The sequence below is a fragment of the Pleurodeles waltl genome, chromosome 2_2 (genome assembly GCF_031143425.1).
Source record: "Pleurodeles waltl isolate 20211129_DDA chromosome 2_2, aPleWal1.hap1.20221129, whole genome shotgun sequence".
Taxonomy (NCBI): domain Eukaryota; kingdom Metazoa; phylum Chordata; class Amphibia; order Caudata; family Salamandridae; genus Pleurodeles; species Pleurodeles waltl.
In genome coordinates, this window is record NC_090439.1 from 888583584 (window position 1) to 888610062 (window position 26479).

Here is a 26479-nt window from a genome sequence, read left to right on the forward strand (position 1 = left end):
CCTGGTTCAGATGGTAATTCCTGATGACATCTTGTTCCCTGAGCCCAAGGATGGGTGTACGCTCGAAAGATCTTCTCCCACTTTCTGCACTGCCTTTGTGGCTTCTGTGGTGGTGTTTGGGGTTGATGCGGTGGTGGCGGAGGGACCTGTTGTCTGCGGCGTGTGCCAAGCTGGAGCAATAAAAGTTCCATATTGTCCAGGAGGTTGCCAATGCTCCTTGTACATGTTTTCCTTAAGTGGTGGTATGTGGGCCCCTTTTTAATGGTCTGACCAGGCATTAACATTTGACGCAAATCAGCCTTTACATCATTTTCTGGGACCGCTTCCTTTCTGTGCATCGTTTTTGGGTCGGAGGGTAAATATGGCGTAAGAGGGCTATCGTAATTTTTGGGGAGGGAACGCCTACCTTGAATACCATTGTCACAATGCGACACAAGGTGGGTTGGCGTTCCCAAAATATGACGCTAACTCTGATATTTTGATGCTAGAGAAGTCTAGCGTCAAAATATTTATATGGCGGTAGGTTTGCGCTGCTTTTGCTTAAAAAAGAATGACTGAAAGGCGGCACAAACTTTAAAAAAATATGGGCCTTTGTTCACACACATGGTCTTATTTCTTTTCTTTGCTTTTCTTCTGCTAGGTTGTGCTTCGCATTGGTCACTAACCTTTAAACCTTGGGAGCATCTCAGATTCCTTTTTTGAGTTTTTTGTTGAGCCAAAGAACACTAATGTATTTTCAACATTAATAATATTTTGTTCTTATCATCTAAAATGGGAGCTTTTTCCAATGCCCAACGTCTTCTAATGAAATGCCTATCAATTTACTGAAGATCCATTTAAAATGCAGAATGATACATTTCAGATTTCAGGTTTAAACAGTGCTTGGCTACCCCTATGGGGTTTTGAGCACTAGTGAAGGAAAAAAAGGGACTAAACTAGAACACTAGAAGAGCCAGGTCTTAAGCATCTTACTAAACCTCTCGTAAGCGTTGCAAAGATGGAAATAGAGAGTAAGGGAATTACGTAACTTAGCTTCTAAAAACGATTACGACCACTTGCCCTGTCTTGCCCGTCCAATATTTAGGAGAGTGGCTAAATTGGATTTGCTTGACCGAATCTCCAGCTTGGGACTATTAGAGTAAATCAGGGAGTGAATACTTGCAGGCCCAATTTAGTGCAGATCTATATAGACATGGGATGAAGATTGAAACTATGAATTTTGATTTAGGAAGCCAGGGCAGACAAGGAAGGTGTTGAGAGACTGAGGCGCTGCATGGAATATAGCAAAGTAAACACGCAGCAGCATTCTAACAATCTGCAGCTGCTTTATGTGGTTGTTAGTAACATCCAGATATCACACATTGCCATAATCCAATTTAGAGACCACACTGGCCAATATGATAGGTTTTTGGGTCTCAGGAGGAAGAAGCCATAGAATATTACTAAAGCATCTAGGAAGGCCAGAACAGCAGGCAGGGACCTTAGTAATTTGCTTCTTGGTGCTCATTTTATCATCCAACTAGAAGCCCAAATCCTTGAACGCTTGCAAACAGGTTGGACAGTTGCCTAACTCCTCAGGCCAGCAATAAGGACCCCACAGTAGGAGCTTGTTGCCCAAAAACAGCACATTTGTCTTACCACCATTTAGTTTCAGGCAGTTAAGACCATCTAATCAGCGACATTCTTACAGCAGTGGACCAAGTTGTAAGTGGTGCTAGAGTGTGGTGAGGAAAAGGATTTGGCAATCTTAGTGTCATCTGTTTAGGGATAAATTGACAATCCATGATTTATCACTATGTCTGCCAAAGGTGAGGTATAAATGTTAAACTATGCCAGACTCAAAGAAGAGCCTTGAGGGGCTCCATTCAGTTGATTGTGCACTGAAGATTCATAAGATTGAGTGATAACCTGAACTGAACAATAACCTGAAATGAGGGTTCATTCAGGAAGGATTGAAACCAGGCAAGATCTGCGCCTGGAATGCCAACACTTGCTAATTGTTTGAGAAGCACCCATTGTGAGACAGTATCAAATGCAGCACTTAAATCACAAATAATGAGGGCCACAGTGCCTCCTCTGGCCAGCTCTTGCCTTCTGTGATACCTAGCAGTGCGGATATGGTGCTGCGTTCCGGGCGAAATCTGAACTGGTATGAGTGCAGCACATTATCAGATTCCAGATGTGCTGACAGCTGAATAATAATATGGTTTTGAAAATTGAAAAATCTTTGCAAGAGGAGACAGCAAAGAATTAGGGAAATAATTATCCCAATTTGAAGCTTCTAAATTTGTTTTTTTTTAGTTACTGTAGGACTAGGACATGTTTCCATGTCCTGGGGCCCTGCGAAAGAGCAGGGTGATGTGCTAAATTAGCAATTTCTGGTGAGGATTTTGTGGCCTCAAAAATGTATTTAAAGCAATTACTAGCAGATGAAATTTTAGTTGAATAGTACATGGCCTGTGCAGACCTACAGGCCCCGTAATAAATTTTGGAGGCCTCCTTCAGCCTCACTTTATCTTCTGCTGCATAATATTTGCACCAGACATGTTCCAATCTTTTGCACTTTTTCTTCAAGTCTACTATTGTATCTGTAAACCAAGGGATACGGGAGTGTAAATTAGCTTTCTTTCTGGGCTGGAGAGGAAGTATTGAATCCAAGTTAGAGCAGATCTAATGGCCTACCATGTAACTGTGGGAGTCCAATGATCCCTCAATCTTAGGTATAGAGCTTTGGAGCTGAGTGCAAAGTTCCATATGATCAAGCTTGGTCCAGCATCTAAAGAGGCCCAGAGCAGCCTGACGTTCTTTATCCGGTTCCAGCTTGATATGACAAGAATATGGGTTTGTGTGTTACTTTCTGTATACCTTTGTGTGAATTTGTATTCTCTCCAACTTAATCGTATTTATTAGAGTAAGAAAGTCATTTGTTTTCATTTATTATTTTTGGATCTTCTAATACTAACAAGGTTTAGATTATTTATTAGATTTTTGAGAGCTGACTTAATTCCCTTGGGTTTACAATGATCATAGTCTAAGGTTGTCTCTCCTGTTTTCAAAGTTACATTAAATTCACCCATACCCACGTTCAGAGTGGAGCAATAGACCAACCCCATTAATAAGTTGTCTCAGGCTTTTCATTTCTATCTCCATTGGGACATACCCAAAGCAACTGTAGTGTATATCTTTTTTTATGTTATTGTGTGTGCTTCTTTGATGTTTTATTACAACAACAGTGAGGCTGTGTCATAGTGAGTGTCATGGTATGGAGACTGCCCCCTTTGCTTAAACTTAGACATATAATGACATACATACCAGAATGGGGCTTAATGAGAAAATAGACTAGTGGCAGTAGTGCATATGAGACTTATTTTATTGCACTGCATTTTATTATCTCACCATTAGGAGGTGTTAGGGCAATATACAAAGCATAATTCTGATGAAAATGGAACTTGCTGATTGGAAGACACCTCGAATGTGCTGTCAGTGTTCTGCCTCTTTGAATACCTTAGTAGTGTGGGGAGGGGGCGAGAGAAATAGTTGGTGGTAGCCAAACTTCAGCTTTGAGTAAGGAGAGCTGGTGTGTTTGATTCATGTCTGGTAATGGTGCGAGTTCTTCCACACAAACCTAGAATTGATGTCTAGCCAAAATACAGCTTAGGACTCTGCCATTGCTGGGCATATTTAACCAGTTTTAATTAAATCAAATCTGGTCCCTTTCTCTCGCTCGACGAAAAATGCAACATCATAGGCGACCTCTGATTTCATAGTTACAATTAATCCTGAGGATGGTCTCACGTACTTAACACTATAGAGACCGAAACATCCTTAGAGTTCCTTTACTCTTCTGCAATTTACTTACCAATAGAACAAATTCTACAGCTCATGGATCTGTTCTTCTGTTTTTTGAGAGATGAGTTGCCATACATTTGTCTCACATATGATTATTGTAACAACATAGACAAACTACACACTGGACATATGTGTGTCTCATTGCTGCTCTCTGATCACCTACTATGTAATTCTGTGATAGACATAAAGTGAATGTTATAGACCTAAAGTGAATGCAAAAGCTTTATTTTTGTACGCATTTTTTCAGTCATTATTTTTTCATTCATTTGGTTACCCATGATTGATTTTGTATATCCAATTCAGTTGATTTGTGTATTTGCATCAATACAGATAAACACTTGATTACATGTAATTCTTATGATTCAATGCGTCATATATCATAGACGTCTAAATATCTGGACTAAGTATATTTTGTTTTAGGAAATACCTAAGCTCTCAAGGGGTTTTTAGGTTGCCCTTCCTTTGTACCAATTGCAGACATTGGGGGTCATTCTAAGTCTGGCAGGCGGCGGAGGCCGCCCGCCAGACTTCCCCCACCAAAATACCGCTCTGCGGTTGAAAGACCGCTGAGGGTATTTTGGGATTTGCCCTGGGCTGGCGGGCGACCGCCAAAAGGCCGCCCGCCAGCCCAGGGCAAATCAACCTTCCCACGAGGACGCCGGCTCAGAATTGAGCCGGCGGAGTGGGAAGGTGCGACGGGTGCAGTGGCACCCGTCGCGTATTTCAGTGTCTGCAAAGCAGACACTGAAATACAGAGTGGGGCCCTCTTACGGGGGCCCCTGCAGTGCCCATGCCATTGGCATGGGCACTGCAGGGGCCCCCAGGGGCCCCGCGGCACCCCCTACCGCCATCCTGTTCCTGGCGGGAGACCCGCCAGGAACAGGATGGCGGTAGGGGGTGTCAGAATCCCCATGGCGGCGGAGGATTCTCAAGGGCAGCGGAAAACCGGCGGGAGACCGCCGGTTTTCCAAATCTGACCGCGGCCAAAGCGCCGCGGTCAGAATGCCCTGCGGGGCACCGCCGGCCTGTCGGCGGTGCTCCCGCTGACCCTGGCCCCGGCGGTCTCAGACCGCCGGGGTCAGAATCAGGGCCATTGTGTTCTGCTGACCTCTGCCGGCCACTGTCTCTCTGATGACTGTGATTACTAGTGGGTTGCTACTTGAGACATATCTCATCAATATTCATGAGGTAGGTCGAATTGTGGCCCACTAGGATCTGTAATATGTGAACTGACCTATTAGTACATACGTTAGTTAGCAAATACCACTAGTCGCAAAAATACTGGTTGCTAGTTGTTACCAGTGCTATGTACGCCTAGCCCTTGATGCCTGTTCTCTGAGCTTTGGCCTCCTTATGTGAAATAACTGACTTAATTGCCATATGATTTTTTTCTCATCTCTCATTTAGGAAATCTTTCAAAATGTTTCTTTTTTGTTGGATATCTGCCCTTTTTTCTACTTAAATGGTATTTATATGAGCGCTAATCTGTCTTAAGTATCTTCAGTTCTGCCATGCTGGATAGACTAGACCATTGTGTCAGTTTACATGATGATATAAATAAACATGAGGGGGGAAGTGTTCATAGAAGGTAGATGATAATGGCATATTTAAACTAACATTGTAGTGAAGATTGAGTTACCATGTTCCACCACTTAGAATAACAATCCTCTAATTTAGCATTACCTGCCTCTTCTTCCTCTTACAACAGCATATTCTTTGTGTAATCAATCAAAAAACAAATTAAGCAATACTTTCAAATTCATATTAAAAGGCATGTATCTTCAATATGCTTTTTGAATCTTGCCCAAAGTTCCTTCTTATAATCAATTTGTTGTTCCCCCTTTGTATACTCTGAAAGCTAAAGCCATTATAACCTGTATCTCAGTTAAAGACTGTGCTGGAAATGTATATAAGCTTATTTACCTCAATTGGAGGCACAATGCATTAATGAGCTATTGGTAAGCCAAGATTAAGGGCCCAATTCACAAAGGTAAAGTTAGACGATGAAGTCTAACTTTACACCTGAAAAATAAGTTAACACCGAAAGTCTAAATTTAGACCAAAAGTCTAACTTAGAACAAAAGTATAACTTTACCACTTTTAGGTATTCACAAAGGTAAGTTACTACTAGTAACTTTACTACTATTAAATTTACTAGTAGTAATTTACTTTTGTGCATAACGAAAAGAAGTAAGGTTAGACTTCAGGTGTAAAGTTAGGCTTTTGGTCTAAACTTAGACTTAAGGTCTAAACTTAGACTTCAGGTCTAACTTTACCTTTGTGAATCGGCCCCAAAGTCTCTTTACCAGAGAGAGGAAGATTCCATCAAAATAACCTCTATTGATCTGGTTTGATATAATTATTCATTGGTAATTGCTAATATTATGCACCTCTAGAAATCCTATGTTTGTTGTTCCTGTTATAATGCAAATTTGAATTTAATCACAATGGCATGCGTCTATAATTAAACTATGATCTTTGATAACTCTCAAAGAAACACTTGTGACTGATATGCAAATATGGAGGTTGTTATTAAAAAATAATAACTGTAAGTGTATAGTTGTAATCTAAGAGATATCTGGTTTTTCCTCTTCTCTTTATGTTTTTTTTTTCACATGTTTATATATTAGTCATGTATTTTAGACAGAAATGAAAAATGATGGTGATAATGGTTTCTTATTTATAATATAGGAATATTGGCTAAATTATTTAAAAAATATGGATCATAAAAGTTTTATATCTAAAATGCATTTAGTCTAGCGGAAACAAACTCATTTCTGTTTTCAGCTTCGATAAAGCAGTCTGTCCTGCTAAATATGCTCACTGTTGTTATGATGCTTTTATCCTTATAAAAAAACGAGGACTAGGCTGTTGTGAAATTATGAAATATTGTCAATGAGAAATTGCAATGGTGGAAAAATAATTATAGTTGAGCAAGTTGAAATTATAGAATAAAAAATGTTTGCTCTAACTGAAATGTAATGTTTTGGAGGGTGCTCCTAAATGCGTTTTTGATACTTAGGCAATTAATGAGCAGAACGGTTTCTGGTGTTAGTGAATTAGAATGGTGCAACACTCGAGTCCTAGTACTAAAAACCTTAGCAATTTAGCATCTAAACATCACAGTACGTCTGTGTGTGTTTATGGAAAAATTGAGAAGGGGGTAAACATTCTCTGAAACTACTTGGAGGAAATGATGAGAGGGCATCAGGAGGTATTGTTCTAACCCACTGACAAGATCATACTAGTAGGTTGTATTTTTGTTAACCCCTTCGCTGCCAGGCATTTTCCCCCTCCTGTGCCAGTCCTTTTTTTGGCTATTTGGGGCAGTTCGCGCTTAGGCCCTCATAACTTTTTGTCCACATAAGCTAGCCAAGCCAAATTTACGTCCTTTTTTTCCAACATCCTAGGGATTCTAGAGGTACCCAGACGTTGTGGGTTCCCCTGAAGGAGGCCAAGAAATTAGCCAAAATAGAGTGAAAATCTCGTTTTTTGTTTTTTAAATGGGAAAAACGGGCTGCAGAAGAAGGCTTGTGGTTTTTTCCCTGAAAATGGCATCAACAAAGGGTTTGCAATGCTAAAATCACTAGCTTCCCAGCTTTCAGGAACAGGCAGACTTGAATCAGAAAACCCAATTTTCAACACAAATTTGGCATTTTACTGGGACATACCCCATTTTTACGATTTTTTGTGCTTTCAGCCTCCTTCCAGTCAGTGACAGAAATGGGCGTGAAACCTATGCTGGATCCCAGAAACCTAAACATTTCCGTAAAGCAGACAAATTTCTGAATTCAGCAAGGGGTCATTTGTGTAGATCCTACAAGGGTTTCCTACAGAAAATAACAACTGAAAAAAAAAAATTGAAATTGAGGTAAGAAAACAGCAATTTTTCTCTACGTTTTACTCTGCTGGACTCTTCTGGTTGCGAGGATATATAGGGCTTGTAGGTTCATCAAGAACGCTAGGTACCCAGAGCCAATAAATGAGCTGCACCCTGCAGTGGGTTTTCATTCTATACCGAGTATACAGCAAATTCATTTGCTGAAATATAAAGAGTGAAAAACAGCTATCAAGAAAACCTTTGTATTTCCAAAATGGGCACAAGATAAGGTGTTGAGGAGCAGTGTTTATTTGCACATCTCTGAATTCCGGGGTGCCCATACTAGCATGTGAATTACAGGGCATTTCTCAAATAGACGTCTTTTTTACACACTCTTATATTTGGAAGGGAAAAATGTAGCGAAAAACGAGTGGCAATAACACTTGTCTTGCTATTCTATGTTCCCCTAAGTCTCCCGATAAAAATGATACCTCACTTGTGTGGGTAGGCCTAGCGCCCATGACAGGAAATGCCCCAAAAACAACGTGGTCACATCGCAATTTTTGACAGAAAACAGAGGTGTTTTTTGCAAAGTGCCTACCTGTAGATTTTGGCCTCTAGCTCAGCCGGCACCTAGGGAAACCTACCAAACCTGTGCATTTTCTATAATTAGAGACCTATGGGAATCCAAGATGGGGTGACTTGTGGGGCTCTGACCAGGTTGTCACCCAGAATCCTTTGCAAACCTCAAAATGTGGCTAAAAAAACACGTTTTCCATACATTTCGGTGACAGAAAGTTCTGGAATCTGAGAGGAGCCACAAATTTCCTTCCACCCAGCGTTCCCCCAAGTCTCCCGATAAAAATTATACCTCACTTGTGTGGGTACGCCTAGCGCCCGTGACAGCAAATGCCCCAAAACACAACGTGGACACATCACAATCTTTGACAGAAAACAGAGGTGTTTTTTACAAAGTGCCTACCTGTAGATTTTGGCCTCTAGCTCAGCCGGCACCTATGGAAACCTACCAAACCTCTGCATTTTTTAAAACTAGAGACCTAGGGGAATCCAAGATGGGGTGACTTGTGGGGCTCTGACCAGGCTCTGTTACCCAGAATCCTTTGCAAACCTCAAAATTTGGCAAAAAAAAACACTTTTTCCTTAAATTTCTGTGACAGTAAGTTCTGGAATCTGAGAAGAGCCACTAATTTTCTTCCACCCAGCGTTCCCCCAAGTCTCCTGATAAAAATGATACCTCACTTGTGTGGGTAGGTCTAGCGCCCGCGACAGGAAATGCCCCAAAATACAACGTGGACACATCACAATTTTTGACAGAAAACAGAGGTGTTTTTTGCAAAGTGCCTACCTGTAGATTTTGGCCTCTAGCTCAGCCGGCACCTATGGAAACCTACCAAACCTGTGCATTTTTTAAAACTAGAGATCGAGGGGAATCCAAGATGGGGTGACTTGTGGGGCCCTGACCAGGTTCTGTAACCCGGAATCCTTTCCAAACCTCAAAATTTGGCTAAAAAAACACATTTTCCTCACATTTCGGTGACAGAAAGTTCTGGAATCTGACAGGAGCCTAAATTGCCTTCCACCCAGCGTTCCCCCAAGTCTCCCGATAAAAATGATACCTCACTTGTGTGGGTAGGCCTAGCGCCCGCGACAGGAAATGCCCCAAAACACAACGTGGACACATCACAATCTTTGACAGAAAACAGAGGTGTTTTTTACAAAGTGCTTACCTGTAGATTTTGGCCGCTAGCTCAGCCGGCACCTAGGGAAACCTACCAAAACTGTGCATTTTTTTAAACTAGAGACCTAGGGGAATCAAAGATGGGGTGACTTGTGGGGCTCTGACCAGGTTCTGTTACCCAGAATCCTTTGCAAACCTCAAACTTTGGCTAAAAAAACACGTTTTCCTCACATTTCAGTGAGAGAAAGTTCTGGAATCTGAGAGGAGCCACAAATTTCCTTCTACCCAGCGTTCCCCCAAGTCTCCCAATAAAAATGATACCTCACTTGTGTGGGTAGGCCTAGCGCCCGCGACAGGAAATGCCCCAAAACACAACATGGACACATCACAATTTTTGACAGAAAACAGAGGTGTTTTTTACAAAGTGCCTACCTGTAGATTTTGGCCTCTAGCTCAGCCGGCTTCTAGGGAAACCTACCAAACCTGTGCATTTTTTAAAACTAGAGACCTAGGGGAATCCAAGATGGGGAGACTTGTGGGACTCTGACCAGGTTCTGTTACCCAGAATCCTTTGCAAACCTCAAACTTTGGCTAAAAAAACACGTTTTCCTCACATTTCAGTGAGAGAAAGTTCTAGAATCTGAGAGGAGCCACAAATTTCCTTCCACCCAGCGTTCCCCCAAGTCTCCCGATAAAAATGATACCTCACTTGTGTGGGTAGGACTAGCACCCGTGACAGGAAATGCCCCAAAACACAACGTGGACACATCACAATTTTTGACAGAAAACAGAGGTGATTTTTGCCAAGTGCCTACCTGTAGATTTTGGCCTCTAGCTCAGCCGGCACCAAGGGAAACCTACCAAACCTGTGCATTTTTTTAAACTAGAGACCTAGGGGAATCCAAGATGGGGTGACTTGTGGGGCTCTGACCAGGTTCTGTTACCCAGAATCCTTTGCAAACCTCAACATTTGGCTAAAAAAACACATTTTCCTCACATTTCGGTGACAGAAAGTTCTGGAATCAGAGAAGAGCCACAGATTTCCTTCCACCCAGCGTTCCCCCAAGTCTCCCGATAAAAATGATACCTCACTTGTGTGGGTAGGCCTAGCGCCCACGACAGGAAGTGCCCCAAAACGCAACGTGGAAACATCACATTTTTTTAAAGAAAACAGAGGTGTTTTTTGCTAAGTGCCTACCTGTAGATTTTGGCCTCTAGCTCAGCCGGCACCTAGGGAAACTTACCAAACCTGTGCATTTTTTTAAACTAGAGACCTAGGGGAATCCAAGATGGGGTGACTTGTGGGGCTCTGACCAGGTTCTGTTACCCAGAATCCTTTGCAAACCTCAAAATGTGGCTAAAAAGACACGTTTTCCTCACATTTCGGTGACAGAAAGTTCTGGAATCTGAGAGGAGCCACAAATTTCCTTCGACCCAGCGTTCCCCCAAGTCTCCCGATAAAAATTATACCTCACTTGTGTGGGTAGGCCTAGCGCCCGTGACAGCAAATGCCCCAAAACACAACGTGGACACATCACAATCTTTGACAGAAAACAGAGGTGTTTTTTACAAAGTGCCTACCTGTAGATTTTGGCCTCTAGCTCAGCCGGCACCTATGGAAACCTACCAAACCTCTGCATTTTTTAAAACTAGAGACCTAGGGGAATCCAAGATGGGGTGACTTGTGGGGCTCTGACCAGGCTCTGTTACCCAGAATCCTTTGCAAACCTCAAAATTTGGCAAAACAAAACACTTTTTCCTTAAATTTCTGTGACAGTAAGTTCTGGAATCTGAGAGGAGCCACTAATTTTCTTCCACCCAGCGTTCCCCCAAGTCTCCTGATAAAAATGATACCTCACTTGTGTGGGTAGGTCTAGCGCCCGCGACAGGAAATGCCCCAAAATACAACGTGGACACATCACAATTTTTGACAGAAAACAGAGGTGTTTTTTGCAAAGTGCCTACCTGTAGATTTTGGCTTCTAGCTCAGCCGGCACCTATGGAAACCTACCAAACCTGTGCATTTTTTAAAACTAGAGATCGAGGGGAATCCAAGATGGGGTGACTTGTGGGGCCCTGACCAGGTTCTGTAACCCGGAATCCTTTCCAAACCTCAAAATTTGGCTAAAAAAACACATTTTCCTCACATTTCGGTGACAGAAAGTTCTGGAATCTGACAGGAGCCTAAATTGCCTTCCACCCAGCGTTCCCCCAAGTCTCCCGATAAAAATGATACCTCACTTGTGTGGGTAGGCCTAGCGCCCGCGACAGGAAATGCCCCAAAACACAACGTGGACACATCACAATCTTTGACAGAAAACAGAGGTGTTTTTTACAAAGTGCTTACCTGTAGATTTTGGCCGCTAGCTCAGCCGGCACCTAGGGAAACCTACCAAAACTGTGCATTTTTTTAAACTAGAGACCTAGGGGAATCAAAGATGGGGTGACTTGTGGGGCTCTGACCAGGTTCTGTTACCCAGAATCCTTTGCAAACCTCAAACTTTGGCTAAAAAAACACGTTTTCCTCACATTTCAGTGAGAGAAAGTTCTGGAATCTGAGAGGAGCCACAAATTTCCTTCTACCCAGCATTCCCCCAAGTCTCCCAATAAAAATGATACCTCACTTGTGTGGGTAGGCCTAGCGCCCGCGACAGGAAATGCCCCAAAACACAACATGGACACATCACAATTTTTGACAGAAAACAGAGGTGTTTTTTACAAAGTGCCTACCTGTAGATTTTGGCCTCTAGCTCAGCCGGCTTCTAGGGAAACCTACCAAACCTGTGCATTTTTTAAAACTAGAGACCTAGGGGAATCCAAGATGGGGAGACTTGTGGGACTCTGACAGGTTCTGTTACCCAGAATCCTTTGCAAACCTCAAACTTTGGCTAAAAAAACACGTTTTCCTCACATTTCAGTGAGAGAAAGTTCTAGAATCTGAGAGGAGCCACAAATTTCCTTCCACCCAGCGTTCCCCCAAGTCTCCCGATAAAAATGATACCTCACTTGTGTGGGTAGGACTAGCACCCGTGACAGGAAATGCCCCAAAACACAACGTGGACACATCACAATTTTTGACAGAAAACAGAGGTGATTTTTGCAAAGTGCCTACCTGTAGATTTTGGCCTCTAGCTCAGCCGGCACCAAGGGAAACCTACCAAACCTGTGCATTTTTTTAAACTAGAGACCTAGGGGAATCCAAGATGGGGTGACTTGTGGGGCTCTGACCAGGTTCTGTTACCCAGAATCCTTTGCAAACCTCAACATTTGGCTAAAAAAACACATTTTCCTCACATTTCGGTGACAGAAAGTTCTGGAATCAGAGAAGAGCCACAGATTTCCTTCCACCCAGCGTTCCCCCAAGTCTCCCGATAAAAATGATACCTCACTTGTGTGGGTAGGCCTAGCGCCCACGACAGGAAATGCCCCAAAACGCAACGTGGAAACATCACATTTTTTTAAAGAAAACAGAGGTGTTTTTTGCTAAGTGCCTACCTGTAGATTTTGGCCTCTAGCTCAGCCGGCACCTAGGGAAACTTACCAAACCTGTGCATTTTTTTAAACTAGAGACCTAGGGGAATCCAAGATGGGGTGACTTGTGGGGCTCTGACCAGGTTCTGTTACCCAGAATCCTTTGCAAACCTCAAAATTTGGCTAAAAAGACACGTTTTCCTCACATTTCGGTGACAGAAAGTTCTGGAATCTGAGAGGAGCCACAAATTTCCTTCCACCCAGCGTTCCCCCAAGTCTCCCGATAAAAATTATACCTCACTTGTGTGGGTAGGCCTAGCGCCCGTGACAGTAAATGCCCCAAAACACAACGTGGACACATTACAATTTTTGACGGAAAACAGAGGGGTTTTTTGCAAAGTGCCTACCTGTAGATTTTGGCCTCTAGCTCAGCCGGCACCTAGGGAAACCTACCAAACCTGTGCTTTTTTTTAAACTAGAGACCTAGGGGAATCCAAGATGGGGTGACTTGTAGGGCTCTGACCAGGTTCTGTTACCCAGAATCCTTTGCAAACCTCAAAATGTGGCTAAAAAAACACATTTACCCCACATTTCGGTGACAGAAAGTTCTGGAATCTGAGAGGAGCCACAAATTTCCTTCCACCCAGCGTTTCCCCAAGTCTCCTGATAAAAATGGTACCTTACTTGTGTGGGTAGGCCTAGCGCCCACGAAAGGAAATGGCCCAAAACACAACGTGGACACCTCACATTTTTTCACAGAAAACAGAGGTGTTTTTTGCAAAGTGCCTACCTGTGGATTTTGGCCTCTAGCTCAGCCGGCCCCAGGGGGTGCAGAAATGGCCTAAAATAAATTTGCCCCCCCAACCCCCCTCAGGAGCGACCCTTGCCTACGGGGTCGCTCCCCTTGCGCGACATTGGCGCAAAAAAAAAAAATCCCCGGTGCCTAGTGGTTTCTGCCCCCTTCGGGCAGATTGACCTCAAATCGGCCAATCTGCCCCCAAGGGGGGCAGAAATGGTCTAAATACAATTTGACCCCCAGGGGAGTGACCCTTGCCTTATGGGTCGCTCCCCATCTCTAAAAAAGCAAACAAACTAACAAAAAATCCAAAAAAAAAAAATTGCCCTGGCGCCTAGAGGTTTCTGCCCCCCCTGGGGGCAGATCGGCCTAATAACAATAGGCCGATCTGCCCCCAGGGGGGCAGAAATGGCCTAAAATGAATTTGCCCCCCCATCCCTCCACCCCCCCCGGGAGCGACCCATGCCTACTGGGTCGCTCCCCTTGCGTGACATTGGCACACAAAAAATATCCCCGGTGCCTAGTGGGTTCTGTCCCCTTCGGGCAGATTGACCTCAAATCGGCCAATCTGCCCCCAAGGGGGGCAGAAATGGCCTAAATACAATTTTCCCCTCCAGGGGAGCGACCCTTGCCCAAGGGGTCGCTCCCCATCTGTAAAACAAAAAAAAACAAAAAATCCCCGTGGGGGCAGGTCGGCCTAATTAAAATAGGCTGATCTGCCCCCCCAGGGGGGCAGGAATGGCCTAAAATAAATTTGCCCCCCAGGGGAGCAACCCTTGCCTAAGGGGTCGCTCTCCTTGCGTGAAATTCACATAGAAAATAAAACTCCCTGGTGTCTAGTGGTTTCTGTCCCCCTTGGGGGCAGATTGGCCTCATAAAAATAGGCCAATCTGCCCCCAAGGGGGGCAGAAATGGCCTAAATGTAATTTGCCCCGTAGGGGAGCGACCCTTGCCTAAGGGGTCGCTCCCCACCTCAATAAAACAAAAACAAAACAAAAAAAACAACAACAAAAAATTATCCCTGGTGCCTAGAGGTTTTTGTCCCCCTGAGGGCAGATCAGCCTAATAATAGGCCGATCGGCCCCCAGGGGGGGCAGAAAAGGCCTTAAAAAAAAAATGCCCCCCCCCGGAGCGACCCTTGCCCAAAGGGTCGCTCCCTTATGTCAATTTCACCACAAAAAAAAAATCCCTGGTGTCCAGTGGGCGTTTCAAAAGACGGATTGCAAAGCATTCCGGCTTTTGAAATGCTCAGAGAGACTTCAAAGGGAAGGAAATACATTTCCTTCCCTTTGAAGCCTCTCCGGGCCTCCTCCACGTGATCAGAAGAGAAATGCTTTGCATTTCTCTTTCGATCGCGGAGGAGGCCCTTCTGTGATTGTCAGCACGCGATGTGCGCTGACGTCACAGGGGGTTGGGGGAGGGCAGCCCATGGGGGGAGCGCTAGCGCTCCCCCCAGTTCCCAGGTGCAGGATGAGGTGATCTCGTCCAAGGCTCCGTAGCGGTTAATATCAGATAGTAAACATACAGTGTTAAAGGGAAAAAAGTGAATTTTTGGGGCCTCATTACGACTTCGGCGGTCCTTTCACAGGACTGAAGCACCGAAGCCGCTGCAAGCAAAAGACCGCCAGTAATGGAGGTCTTTTGTCCGCAATATTAGGAGTGTTCGTTGGGCCAGGGGGCGAAAATAGCTTTTTCTCCGCCTGGCCCAGCAGAACACTCACCACAACATTGACGCCAGTTCGTAATTGAGCCAGCAACAATGTTGTGGTGTGTCGGGTCCAGCAGCACCCGTCTCGCATTTCGGGCAGTGAAATGCGCAATGGGGCTTTTCATGGGGGCCCCTGCACTGCCCATGCCAAGTGCATGGGCAGTGCAGGGGCCCCCATGAGCTCCCCAAGCCCCCCATTCTTCCAGCCTCTCCATGGTGGTCTTTACCACCATGGAAAGGCTAGCGGATGGGGACTCATAATCATGGTGGATTACAACCGCTGGGACTGCCAGGCTGCAGGCTGGCTGCAGCCTGGCAGTGTCGGTGGTTTGACCGTGGCGGCTCTGCCACGGTCATAATTGGGTGATCAGACCGCCCTGTCTGTGGTGGTCTGAACGCCATCGCAAGGCTGTCGGTCTTAAGACTATCAACCTCTTAATGAGGCTCTTGGTTTTAGGAATGATGAATATGTTAAAGGGGCATTGATATTTAAAAGAGACACGGGTTTGCCTACATAATATGACACTAAACATTCTAAAGGTTCAGAGGAATGAAAGGGGAAACTCCTTAATACAACTAGTTCCATTATGATGTCTTTCTCAGCTCCTTAATATTAATGAAGTATTAAACCTGTGGAAATAGAATGGATCATAATTGTATTACTCTATTGGGTTTGTGTGCAGTATTGACTGTTTGAACCACTATTGTAAAAGAGTTCTCACACTAGTAACTGTTCCTCCATTTTGTTTTTTCACTTTTTGTGTGCTGAGATAATGTGTGCTGGGAGTTGACTTGCCTATAATTTCATGTTATTTCAGGACAAAAAATTCTGTTCACAGTTTCAGTCCTGAGGAAGACTGTACGAATAGTTGAAATAAAACATTGTTTTGGGATGTTTTGTAATTCAAACTCCTCTCTTTACTTATGAATTGTTTCTGATTGGTTTGACATTCGACCGCAATGATGGAAAGGTATTGATAGGATCAATTAATCAATTGTCATGGGAGCTAATAAATGTTCTGTATTAAGACGAGTGAATTGCCTTTCATTATTTCTCTAAAGTTTAGTTACGTATACTGTAAGATGTTCATCAGAATAAAATTGATATGTTTGAGTTTATACAAATCATCGTGGTCACTCAAAATGTAATGAATATTACATACCTATGTCTTTGTCTTCTAGCATGGTTGGTAGTATATAGCTCCTATGTAGTGTGGAGGTGCCTCTACAGGGGTTGAGGGTAACTGTGGACAGGGGACCGCAAAATAACAATGTAGCATAGGTAACAGATTGACTGAACTGTATTTAGAGAATTTTGTAGAGATCCCATCATATCCAACAACAAGCCAAATCAGATGTTTTGCATGTCTTGGCCATCAAACTCACAGCATTGAGTGTTGTCAACTGGAATCATCCATGTTAGAGTCCTAGCCATTAATAAATAGAGCAGGCTTGCATTAAAATACATTTTGAAACATTGGAGCAGGGCCCTTAAACATGTGTGACCTGAGGATTAACGATCTCCTTTCCCTTTCCTGAATTGCATGAAACCATGTGGCGCAAGCAGAAATCCTACTAATTTCACTAGTCTCTCAGCACCTAATACTTTCAACCACTTCACTTGCTCGGCTCCCTATGGAAAGGCCCTAGACGAGAGGGGAAGGAGATATCCAATACCAGCTGACTTCATTGCATTGATATCACAGATGGAGATGGGCAGGTCAAAGGGGTAGAAACAGTAACTCATAGCTGCTACTCCTACCTCCTTGTGTTGATATTTCTAAATACTAATAATCACCTCCTACCTTTGCTGTCATAGATGAATCTCTTTTAAGGATGTTTGTTGTTTTGAATTCTGGCATGTGCTTTGCAAGTCTCTTTTTCCCTTCACACTAGACTGAACACTCAAGTCTGTGTGGATACAATCATAGTTCTAATCCTTCAGTTTAACTACACTGAAATATGCACACTCCCGGTCCCGCTTCGAGCACAAATCATTCTAATTCTTCCTTTTCAGCAGTGAATGTAGTTGACTTAGGGGTATATTTGAGAGCCCCTAGTGCCACATTAGTGCCGCCATAGCATAATTTTTTTACGCAAAGGCGGCACTAAAGTGTCATTTTCCACAATCCATATTTACAAAGTGGCGCAATGCATGCATTGCGCCACTTTGTAACCACTTCAGCCACATTATTCCTGCACCAGGCATAATGTATGTGAAGGGGGCGTTCTCCCATTAGGGATACCGAAAAGATGGTGACAAAAATCTTAATGATTTCTTTGCCCTATTTTTCAGCATTTTAACACCTGCACAGAGCAGGCATTAAAATGAGGCTCCCGTTGTTCTCAATGGGACTCTAGGTGCTTTGCAGAATTAGCATCAACAATTTTTATGCTAATCCTGCAAAGCGCCAAACAAGCATAAAAAATTCTGAAGCTATTTCCCTAACGGGAAACACACACACAGTGGCATTGGGGGGGGGGGGGCGGTAAGAGGCGCAGAGAAAGTGGCGCTGCAGATGATGCAGCACCACTTTTCTTAAATTTGGCCCTTTGTTTCTCTATTATAGGCAGTCTGTGTTGTCTAGTCTATGTGTACTAGTTTAGTCAGGATTTGTTTTGTTTTTGTCCACTGACATTCTTGGAGTCTTTGCTCTTCTTCCTAGACTATACAGATATGGCTGCAGGATTGCCAAAGATTGATCAAGACTTTTGCTGAAAAGGTGCCTTTTGTATGGTGAGATAATCTGACCTCCTCGTTGCTAAGTGGGGCAATTTACTGAGAGCACCGATTATTTATTGCTTTATAGGATGATGACTGATTCTTTCCTACTTTGAACTCACACATCTCATGATATTTGAGTTATTGATGCACCATTCAGTATCACCCATTCCCGATGGTCCTGTGTGCCAACTATTAGTCATATACCAAACTCTTTCTTGACGGCCTTGCATTTCCTCTGTTACTCCAGTTTTATCTATTCTGGGTGTTTCTATGCATCCCATTTTTGTGCCTGGTTCTTTTAATTATTGCCCGTTATGCTTCAACACAGAGTGAACACTTTGTAACTATTTCCTTAGGTTGCTCCCTGGAGCTCTTACTACTTTCCTTGCTATTCCAGATCTTATTTGTAGACTGATAAAGTGTCCCATCATATTAACATTTTTGGAAAATCCCTTTTCTCTTATTATTATGCCACAATCTGGGCATTAATATATCCTCTGAACGTTGTGTCATGTAACAGCATCCACCTGAAAACCGAACTAAGCATTCTTTTCACATTTGTTATCCAAGTCGCATTTGCTGTACCTATGCATTTTGTTGACGTCAATGGTACACTTGGGAAACACTGCATTGTTGCTAATAAGATCCTTTCTATATATGGGTGCCAGTTACATTTATATCCTTAGCTGTCCCATAGAAAGGTGATGTCACTTGTTTTTCAGACTTTCACATTTCTTTCCAGATCTTGTCTTCTTTGTCATAAGGTCTGTCTTGGTTTCTTGATGTTTTTTCTGTTTCACCAGTCTTTGTTTTAGCAGTGAGAAAACCAGTCAAAAGTAGGGGCTACATTTACAAAATGTTCTACTGCTGCAAACAGATTGAATGGCTGTTTTCAACCACAAACACATTTTTTACAGTGTACTAAAGCCATTTTAGGAGTCTTCTACTGGCTCCCGACACTGGCTTAAGGACTTCATACCCAATCGCTATTTAGAAGGGGAGAGTGGAGGCGTCCCTTCCAAATAGCAAAACACTTGGGGATGTATCAATGTTTTGCGTTTGAAATTCGGTTGCAAAACATTGAAAAATTACTGACTCCCTGTAAGAAATTGGGTTACTGGTTGAGGGGGGCAAAGTCCAACATTCCCGATTTGGAGTGTAAAAGCATTCGTAAAAAAAAACATTCGTGAAAGTAAAAAAAATATTGGAAAATAGCAGTTACAAGAGGCAACTCTCAAACTATCCACAAAAAGAAAACGTTTCTTTTCAAAAGGAGATCACAGATGTGGGAGCCCCCAGACGCTAGGAGGCCACAATCCCCATGATGGCCACTGATCTGAGCGTGTTGCAGTTTCCCACCTACTTCACTAATACTCATGAGGTAGTCCAGATCGGAGTTTTACGAACTGGCCTATTAGTACAGAGGCCAGGTTATTCAATTATTTACTGGTCACAAAAATACTGGTTGTAAATTGCAATTTTGACGACCAATAATTCGAACACTGAGCTCTAAATCACCTGCACGACCGGACGAACGACGTGAATCACAAATGTCCTGGTACATTTTTCAAACATGTGATGAAAAGGCAGCAAGTAGGCCAGCGAAGTAAATTGTGAGAAGATGTAAATCTGTGATAGAGCGCTTCACAATTTTAGCTTTTTTGTTTCGGAAGACCAAGCCTTTTCTAATATTAATCGCGACCGCTGCTCCGGAAAGAAGTTGACATTCCTGCCGCCTTCTGGCAGCGTCTGAGTCATCCATGCCTTAACGTTTCTTTAACATGTGCGCAGCAACGCATCAATGTGTCACTCTCGACGGCGCCTAATTGCATGTCGTACAGGTGAAAGCTGTGTAGCTGGCCATGGATAATGAGGCGAAACAAGGAATGGCGAAGGCCAGTCATCTTTCAGACCATAAAAAAGTGAAAGGAACCTGTCGTCTTGTCTCAAAACTCTTTCATCCCTACAGGCCTCATCCCGTCGAGCATAGAAAAGAAGACAGGCTTTAGGTTCAGTGGGCTACTCTAATTGGAGTTCTTTTGCTGGATTTGGCTATGGTACAAAGAATACAGCAAAAAGTCCCTTCTGATTTTACACTCTTTGGCTAAATTTCATTTGCTGGGGTTTGATGCCTTTTCTTCCAATGGGGTTAGAAGGAACTGCCAAGTTGTGGCAAATCATGCTCAATTGTACCTTTTTTTATGTTCTCTAGCATACATTGATAATAATCTGTAGAGCACTGCTTAATTTGAGCAGGTGGTTTTCGGTGCCTGGCAAGGTAGTTAATTGTCAACACTGGCACTTGTGACAGTCTGCCACATGGTGACGGTGTTGGTGTTTGTCTAATTTAGAGATACGTACAACCACCTGTGTTTATGGATTCAATATGCATAAGAAATGACTAATACATGCAGTCCAAGAATTTTTTTGAAGATTTGAGGGCCTGGATGAATTTGAATTGTCAAACTTGTAGGGATGGTTAGTAGTTGTGTTGGTACTGTCACTGGCAGCACTGGTAGGGGCAATGGGTGATGCAAGCTGCAGTGGCTTCCTGATGAGGGCCCTGGCACTTATTTATTTACAAATTAAGCACTGCTGTTAAGAGTATTAAAGGTAAACCTGGATATAATGTACTCGAACTCGAGTAATTTCACATTACAATTGTTACACTTAATGCATGAGCTTTATGCCATTAAACCATGTAGCCTAAACACGATTTTGTTTGAGTAAAAATCCTATCACTAGAACATGGGGTATAGCGCATATAAGCTGAATGCAAGTAGCTGTTGAGGCGGCACCAGAACTTGTTTTTTTTTAGTGAAATGCCTTCTTGTGCCCATTTTGGACAGTTTGAGCCATTGGGAAATTGCGTAATACTGTAGGCTTCTCTGTGCAGTACAATATGTGCCCAAGAGGGACATGCCCAATTATGGAATACGGTGATCAGGAAGTGACAACAGCCAGCTGTAGTATTTGTGATCAATGGGATTTATATGGAGGGGTATAAGGGAGTAACAGGGAGGTTGATCCTACAGGGGGCAAAGCACACTGTAGAGTTGGGTACATTTCCTGTGCATGTTATACATTATTAAAGAAAAATGGTGTCAAAACAGTTCATTTTTAGGGGCGAGTGCAAAGCGCTCCTTCCCCTGTTGTAATCTCTCTTTGGGCTTCTAACCACGCCCATGTCACGTCAGTCACTTTCATTGGTTCGTGGGCTTGCCTTTTAAAATTCACTTGCTTTCATTAATGAAAGGCATGCATACGCCATGCCTTTTCCGGTGTTTAGCCCTCCTCGAGCGCATTGACCAACTACTGAAAACATATGACGCTCGATGTTTTCCGTCTGGTTTCTGGGATACTTTTTCTCTTTATTTCGCAGCTCGATCTCTATGGGCAGTAGTCGAGCGCTTTGCATGACATCGATCCTGCTACATACATAGGTAATTGCACTTTTGCCGGTTACATAGATAAATGAACTTTTGCCGGTTACATGGATAATTGCACTTTTGGCGATAGGTTTCACTGCAAGTGAACTTTTATTTCCCTTTGCGTGTCTGCTTTGCGCTGATGACAGTCGTCAGCTCGCTTATGTGAAACTTTTACTTTTAAGTTTATATGGCAAGAAACGTCTGGTTAGTTATGTGAAACTGTTTTACTTTTCATTTTCAATTTATGTGGCAAGAAAAGTCCGGTTAGGAGCTTACAATGCTAATAGCTCTAACTCGAACAAACGCGAGCCCCACTGCATTGCAAAATGCTTGTTTTGTAAGGAAATGGCCCATTAGTTGTGTGGCCTGTATAGGGAATGGGTTCATATGTGCCCTCCACTGAGAACCACATACCCCATTGCAGTGGTAGACTCTCTCTGGGTAGTGGAGTAGAGCAGTCTAAGGCTTATTCAAGGGAGGAGCCGTAAGCTAGTAATCACCATTCTCTGGCACGCAGTAATAATACTCAATCAATAATTGTCAGAGCTAACCATGTGTAAATACACTTATTAATGTTAATAATGTTATGTTAAAACCATTTAATATAGCGCTCAAACCACCCCTGAAGGAGTATCTCTCTGCTCCTATGTAAGGCAGTTGGGGTTAAAGCTAGAACAGGGTAGTCTTGAGCAATTTCCTAAAGTGCTGATAATCCATGCATGTCCACAGTTTGCATGGCAATTGATTCCAATAATAAGGGGCCAGGTAAGAATAAGCTCTGACCCCTGCTTTGGATTTTTTATATGGATAATAGTCAAGAAAGTCTTTTCACTAGATTGTAAGGGCCTAATAGGACAGTAAGGCAAGAGCTTCTGAGAAAGATCCTGTTGACCAGAACCCTTTAAAGCTTTGTGAGTAAGGCAGCACATTTTGAAAAATGCTCTTTTCCTCATCAGTAACTAATGAAGTGATTGCAAAAAGGGAGCTGAGGCTGTTCCATATGACAAGTTACAGATAAGACAGGCAGCCGTATCTTGAACTACTTGTAGTTTAGCAAGTAAGCTCTCATTACAGAGGCTAACAGGACATTACAATAGTCCAGCCTGCTAATTATAAGCCCCTGCACCAATGTTTTCCTAGCTGTCATTAGTAGGAGAGGGAGGGCTTTCCTTAGCATATGCAATATGTGAAAACAAGGGCTGGTTGTTGCAATTTCCTAGTATTTCATGATCAACGTATTGTCAAGACGCAAGCCAAAATTGTTCACTACTTGTTTTGGGGTGGATGCAGCACCTAATTCAGCTGGCTACCAGTCGTTTACCCAGTAGAGTTGGGTTTTTCCAAACAATAATATCTCTGTCTTGGCAGCATTCAATTGTAGGTAATTGCTAGACACCCAAGTAGCAAATACTTTCATACCTGATAGGAAGCATTGTTTAGTTATTGCTGGGTCCTTGTTGAATGAGATGACCAGCTGCATGTCATGGCTGTATCTCCACGCCTTGTGCGCTGACAATGTTTGCTAAAGGAGCCACATAAATGTTAAAAACTGTAGGGCTTACTGTAGACGAGAGCCCTGTGGCACTCCCTTATCAAGTTAGTTACTTAGAGATTTAAAGGGTCCTGAAGAAATAATTAGAGTACTATTTCTTAAAAAGTCCCCAAACCGATTCAGGGTCATCCCTTGGATTCCACAGTCTTGCAATCTTTGTAAAAGCTTCTGGTGTGACATGTGACACTGTCAAAGGCAGCAGATAAATCTAACAACACCAGCAGTGCTGGTGTGTCACAGTCCAGGGCTAGTCTGATATGATCTGTTACAGCCATTAAGTTAGTTTCTGTACTATGAGTCGACAGAAATTCGGATTGCGAGGGGTCCAGAATGCAATTTTGTCTCAGGATTTTTGGTATTTGTTTTAATGAAGCATATACATTTTGATCAGTACTGTTAATAAATAATATATACAGTATTTGATCAGTAATCACTGTCAACATTATTTAAATGAAGCATATTAAAAAGATCATCACATGTCTGTGTGTTTTTGATCACACTGGATCAAACATGTAACCATACACTTCACCCCTAGAAGCCGCTGTACAACTCTCAGGCCACAGTAACTGCAATCATAGAGAGCACTCCTAGCTGTTGGGAGTGCCTAAAGACAAGAGCAGAATCCTGGGTTGGCTCTTCGTTTGGGGACCCTTCACACTTAGGGTCTGTACTTTATAACAGGGTGTTTGGGGCCTCCTTGTGGGAGCTCTCTTTTCCTTTTCAGTGGTGGCCCAACCACCCTGGTGAACAGGCCCTGCAGGGCATTATGGGGCACTCCTCTGAGAAATGTGCATATTAACAAGCAGCTTCATCACTCCTTTGATGTAGCCTTGTGGCTTCATACGACGTTTACTCTCCTTTTTGTTTCTTTCCATTTTATTTTCAGGAGTGCTCTGCCGAACTTGGGCATAGCTGTGTGCTCTCCAGGGTGCGGGCTGCTAAGGTAGCCCAGCCCTCACTATCTCTGTGGCTCTCCACGCAAGCACAAGAGTTTTGGGACCCTGCAGGTCTCTTCTGCCCTGTCCACTCCAGCCTCCTGCTCCCCTCAGACATGGGAACGGGGAGCGGGGCAGGCCTGCCACTACCAAAGGGAGGGCAGTGGTGCTCTCCCTGCATCTGATTGGTGACGATGTCCAGGGATGGAGTCCTGGACCACTCCTCCTTTCGTCGTGGGGGGCCAACGGAGCTACCCTGATTGCCTCCAATGGCCGGAGTCTGAGGATGGAGTCCCAGCACGGCCTGGGGTAGGGGTCCATAGTCCTCCAGGTCTCTGGGAAAGGTATTCCACGCACGGCCCTCCCAGGGCTCATAATTTAAAGGATTTCTTGCGGAGACCGCCAGGCCCTGGCCCACTCTGGGAGGTTTGAGCAAATGGGCAGCAGAGCTAAATGCGCTCCATGATCGATGGGGAGTCCAGATGGATATCAGGGGGTTCCTCCTTCCAGTTGTCCATGGCTGCCGCCTCCAGTCCCAGTAGAAAATCACAACCAAGCGAGAGCTCTCCCCTTTGCATAGGATGAAGTGGAGCGAAAGGTTTCAGAAGCGAGGCAACTTGAGGTGCTCAATTACCTCTTCTGCACAGACTGCTGGGACATTTCAAAATGGTGTCACCCAGGAGACACTAGTTATACCTGCGCTGGGGTCCTCAGCTCTGCCCCTTACTAACATCACTGCCAGGGCCTTTCCCACCAAATCCTCATAGGGAGCCACCTCCTGTGTTGGCTGTAGAGGCTTGAGCTCCCTCCTTTGTTCAATAGGCTTGGGCTGACCACATCCCTGGCACAGTGTGACAGCTGATTGACAGATGCAGATCCTTCATTCTCACTGCTTTACTCCTCAAGAGCTGAGTGAAATAATGTTAATTCCTCCCTTTGTGTGGGGAGGCCTTTGTTCCTGCTGCTGGAGAGAAACTTAATTAATTTGGCACAGCAAAGCAACAAAAGGCCTGAACTCTGATCCTCAGCTGAGGCAGAGAAATATGCCAATCTTGGACGACCCATAAGCTGCACTTATATCTTATTGAAACTTGCAGAACTGATGTTCTCGCACAGGTTACACCCCAACTCGATATGTCACTGGTCTCTGTAGGCTAAAGAGAGTTAAAGCTGCACTCTAAGGCAGTCTATCCCAAAGGTGTATAATGGAGGGTCACTGCAGATAAGACAGTAACACTGACTTTCTGTTTGAGTGCACACTAACCTTATGAGGCTTACCACATGTCAAAATATAATCCTGCAGAGTCCAATCTGTGTCAGGCTACTTGTGTACAGTTACTGAGCTGTGCACAACAGGAGTCTACCATATGCAGCCCTCACATGTGTGCACACATGTGACAGGCAGGCTCACTGTTCCTCAGCAGTAACCTCAAAGCCCACCTTCCAGCAGAACTCACTCATTCATTCCCTCCTCATGAGTATGGCGGTCTTAAGATCGCCACACTCACAGTGGCAGTCTTACTGCCATGGTCCCGCTGATAAAGACCACCACATTATGAGTTTGGAGGTTTGGCTGATGCCAAACTGCCACAACGCCGCTTGTGCCGCCGGTGCAGGTGGACCACCACAGCCGGTGGTGATCTTCTTCAGGCCGGCGGAATGCCTGAGACCACCGGCCATATTACAAGGCAGCACACCGCCAGGCTTTTTGCGGCGGTCGCCCCGCCACGATAAACCCTGGCGGGAATGCACACGCATCCTCACATGGCCACACAGTTGCAGAAAACACCCCCCCCACCCGACTGCACTCATACATAAAAACACCCCCACTCGCTCGGACACAGACACGCACCCCCACTCGCTCACGCACAGACACGTACCCTAACTTGCTCGCTGTTGTGGTAATGACCGCCATGGTGCGCTGTATTGTAAATACGGTGCAACCATGGTGTTGTTAGGAGGGAGAGGAAGGATGCAAGAAAAGTGGGGCATCAGGACCGATGCACCACTTTCTTGTACATCAGCCCCATAGTGCATCCCTGTCTGTGATAGGCAATGAGTGAGGGATACACATGTTTAGATATTTAGACCTATTGTAGCCTAAACATGGCCTACCATGCTATAACTGTGGCCTTCTCTTACATAATGCTGGGCACCAGAGATCGAAATGGGCAAGGGAACGAAGTTACTAAACTCTATTAATTTGATCAAAACAGTTTCCTTACTTTATATTGAAAAATAACTGCTCTTGAATAGTTGAGTTGCCACAAGTTGAAAGGGAAGCAGGAGAATCTCCTCCAATGTGAAGTGAGAAAAGGGAGAGGCAGCTAAAGAAGAGACAAGCCTTCTCTTCAGGGTGCCTGCTACCTAAAAGAAATGTAAATGTGTGCAATTGGTTAATGGGCAAATCTAAATGATGCTCTGGGCACCAACATAGGCTTCAATTTCTTATTTACATATTCACAGTGCTTTCTATCACAGGCATGGACATCT

At 43.9% G+C, this 26479-nt stretch overlaps 1 protein-coding gene across 8 annotated transcripts in view; it reads left to right on the forward strand.

The window, feature by feature from the left end:
• Positions 1–26479, forward strand: part of LOC138282727 (uncharacterized) — a 390534-nt gene that overhangs the window by 195628 nt on the left and 168427 nt on the right. Inside the window, exon 3 of one of the 8 annotated variants that reach the window (XR_011200995.1) lies at positions 7550–7714. The exons of the other annotated variants lie outside the window; for them this stretch is intronic. The gene's annotated coding sequence lies outside the window, so the exon portion shown is untranslated. Of the gene's footprint in view, positions 1–7549; positions 7715–26479 lie in introns of those variants that run through there. 8 annotated transcript variants of the gene reach the window in all.